The sequence below is a fragment of the Quercus robur genome, chromosome 1 (genome assembly GCF_932294415.1).
Source record: "Quercus robur chromosome 1, dhQueRobu3.1, whole genome shotgun sequence".
In the NCBI taxonomy this organism is placed as follows: domain Eukaryota; kingdom Viridiplantae; phylum Streptophyta; class Magnoliopsida; order Fagales; family Fagaceae; genus Quercus; species Quercus robur.
Genome location: NC_065534.1, coordinates 52980118 through 52984073, shown reverse-complemented (window position 1 = coordinate 52984073; position 3956 = coordinate 52980118).

The following is a 3956-nucleotide window of genomic DNA, read 5'->3' as shown; positions in this document are numbered from 1 at the left end:
ACATAAGTGTTTAATGTGAATAAGTTGTCGGCCAAGACTAAATTGACTGCGACTAAGATGTAAAGACCATGTTAAAATCTGGCACCTGAAGATCCCAGCAAAGATTCGTATTTTTGCCTAGCGAGCTTGTGTGAATGCCCTCCAAACTAAGCTAAATCTGAGCAAAAGAGGTATTGGCATAAGTTCTATCTGCCCCATGTGTGATGATGAAGTTAAAACCATAGCCCACTCTCTAGTTTTTTGTGACAATGCAAGGCAGGTTTGGAACAGATGGGATGAGTGCCCAGTGAACCTGAGAGCAGGACCCTTAGACATATCAGATATAGCCATGGAATTTTTGTCTAAAGGAACCTCCCAAGACCTTGAAACTTTTTTTGGGGTGGCCTAACCAAAAAGTCTTTGAGAATATTGACCACTCCCCTGCACAGGTCTGGAACTATGCCAGGAGACTTATTCTTGATTTCAAAGAAGCAAGTACTCTTTGCTGTCAAAACCAGCAGCCGGTGTTTTTAGGGTGGAAAGCTCCACCTCCAGGCGTGTTCAAAATAAATGTAGATGGAGCTACATCAGCTGATGGCAGATTGTCTAGTATTGGGGTATTCATAAGGGATAGCAAGGGCGACACCATAGCAGCATTGTGCAAGTCCCTCCCTGGCCAATATTCCAGCGAAGAAACGGAGATATTAGTGGTTGAGAATGGAGTACTTCTTGGCTAAGGACCTGGAGCTGTCACAGGTTTATATTGGATCAGATGCTCTGATGGTAGTCCAAGATATTCAAGCTGGAAATACAAATGGCAGTCTTGGCTGTAATACCCCACGTACCCTTATTTGGAGTTATTACATTTTTTTTTCTTTTATATATAATTGATGGGTCATAAGTATTTTTTGCTAGTAACTGCAGTCCACTACCCCACTAAGCCCATATCTCTAATGTGTTAACTATAGGGTAGAGGGAGAGATAAATCAAGGTTTTCATAGGAAGGGTTTCATCACTAAGAAAGATAGGAGGTGTACTTTTCTCTTATAGTTTAGAACACATACAATTGAAGAGGTAAACAATTGTTCCTGGTATGATTTTCATTTGTTATAAACAAAGGATTAATGGGTGTAAAATGTACTCCCCCCTAAATCGAGGGTTTTACATAAAGTCACCACTTATTTAATTTAAAAGGAAAAATAAGAAAACCTTCAATAAAAAATACTTCTGTTGTATTAATATATATGACAATTTACATCAAATTTTGTAACAAAAATTTACAATGCCTTTTTGTCCTAGATACAATCTAAGAAAAGTAAATTACATTGCTTTATTTCCTAGTTACATTCTAAAAAAAAGTAAAATTGTATATACAAAAGCATAGTTTAGAACCCTTGATCTTGGTTCAGAGGTTAATTTACAAGATAGGAAGGGGTTAAGCACCCATCTCGCCCTGTAAAACCGGTCTCCTAGGTTAAGGTGGCCAATGTCATGTCATGTCAAAAAAATACAAAGAATATGTCATATAAGCATGTAATTTGCAGGAATTGTAAACAAATATGTGTTAGGGAATTTGACATAAAGAGAAACAAAAAGTGAAACTTGTTAGATAACAATTTTAATGTAAAAAAAAAATGAAGGTAATGGCATGTTCATCCAGGAGATCAATATAAACAAAGAATTCCTAGCCTAGACATGTTCATCTAAGCATGTGAAGGAAAAAACAAAGTTGTCATATTATTTGTCATCAACATAATTGCAAAGAGAAACAAATAAAAATAAAACATTTAAGCATATTTGATCATCCAAGCAATTATGAAAAGAAGTAAAGAAAAATCCCTTAGACATGTTTATCTAGAGAAAATCAAAATACTTTGACATGTTTGTTCAAGCATTTTTAAAAAGTAAAATAACTACCTAGACATGTTCATCTAAGTATTCAAGAGAAATTTGTGCTTTAACCTAGAAGTGTTCATCTAAGCATTCAAGAGAAAGTTGTGCTATAACCTAGAAGTGTTCATTTAAGCATTCAAGAGAAAATTATGTATTACCTAGAAATGTTCATCTAAGCATTTAAGAGAAAATCAATAAGACATATAGGCATGTTCATCCAAGCATAGCATAAAAGAAGTGAATAATGATTTGTAAGCATTTATTCTAGCATGTATAAAAATTAAAGAACACAATTAACTATTTGCTAGCATAAAATAAAGGGGGAAGTGATCACTTAAAGGGCTAGGGAGAAAGCAAGGAAGTACTAAACTACAATCAAAGTAAGAACAATGGTTGCTCAACAGCTTTTCTTTTCTGTTTTCTCCCTAGCTCTCTAGAGGGAATTCGAGATCCATAAAATGGAAGAGGTCTTCTCTATTTATAGGGGAAGGGATGGCTTAGCTTTAAAGCTAAATTATTAGCTTTCTTCTGAAGCTAAGGGAGGAGATAACCTGTATAAATGAGCTGGAACGGATTTGGTGTTGATCCCCATTCAAATTTTGAAATGATGCTGCACCTGCTTCGTATTTTGGCTCTAATTTTCCGCTCAAAATTCCAATTGATTCAAGATGGGTTTTTTTTTAAAAGGAAATTCAATTATCTACAACTTTTTCAGAAATAGAGAAAGCCAAATTTCAACGTTATCCATGCCAAAAATGTGTTTCAAATTGCTGCTGAAAATAGTAACGTCTTTTGAGCATTTTTGAATTTTTTCACAGGATGTATCTGTTTCTTTATCCAATTTATTTTTCAAAAATCTTTCTTCTAAAGCAAAGGGAAAGGATAAGTCTGTTAGATAGGCTTGAACAGATTTGATATTGATCCCCATTTGAAATTTTGAGAGAAAATTGAAGATAATGCTGAATTTGTATTATCTTCTGCACCTGTTTCGTATTTTAGCCATAACTTGCTCCTTAAAATTCCAACTAATTTGGGATTTATGTTTTTTGATAGGAAATTTAATTCTCTACAACTTTTATAGAAATAGAGAAATCCAAATTTCAAAGTTTTTCTAGCCAAAAATGCGATTCAAGTTGCTGCTGAAGATAATGACGTTTTTTGAGCATTTTTCTGTTTTTTTGAATTTTTCATGGATTATATCTCAAAAAAAAAAAAATTAAAAGAGCAGATAAGATGCCATAAAGAAAAATTTTTTTATTATTTCTTTAAAAAATGAAATAAAATGAAATCCAATCCAAAATCACACTTAATTAATTTTAAATTAGTTCTTGTGAGAACCAATCAAAATTAAGTGTGTAGAATAGGATGTGATCAAGCCCATCGTATAGGCGAGTCATGATCATTGAAAATTGTTTGTGTGATAACTTTGATCAGGTGGTCTGATCAAAACCCATGACATACCATTATGATCGTTAGAACATCAAGATTTGTTTTGTATTACAAATCTAAAGATCTACCGGTTGGTTAAATACAAGTTGTAAAATTGGGTGTCTACAATGGATTAGAATTTTATCTTGGGAACGTTAGTGATGTTTAGATTTTTCAAAAGGGATTTTTCCTAGAATGGTTGTTTACACTATTACATTAGTTGCCCACTGTGTGTTCTAGAACAAAAGTCATGTTTTAAATCTTAATTCTTTGGCTTTTACATTTTCATTGGGATAAATATATATTAAATCCTAGATTGCCCACTACCCATTATGTGTTTTCTTGAACAGAGTCATGGAATTGCAATTCCTAATTCAAGAACATGGCTTTTACGTTTGTCTTTGTGGTTATATATATTAGGTGGCTTTAAGGTCTTTCAATTGTGGTTATATATATTAGGATGGCTGTAAGGTTTTCAATTGTGGTTATATATTTATATTAGGATGGCTTTAACGTTTTTTCTTTGGGGTTATATATATTAAATCCTAGCCCACTGTGTGTATTTTCTAGAACAAAGCCACGGTTATAGAGCCTAATTCATGTTTAAGGTTTTACTTTTTCGTTTAGGACATATATTAAATCCTAAAGTATTGGCT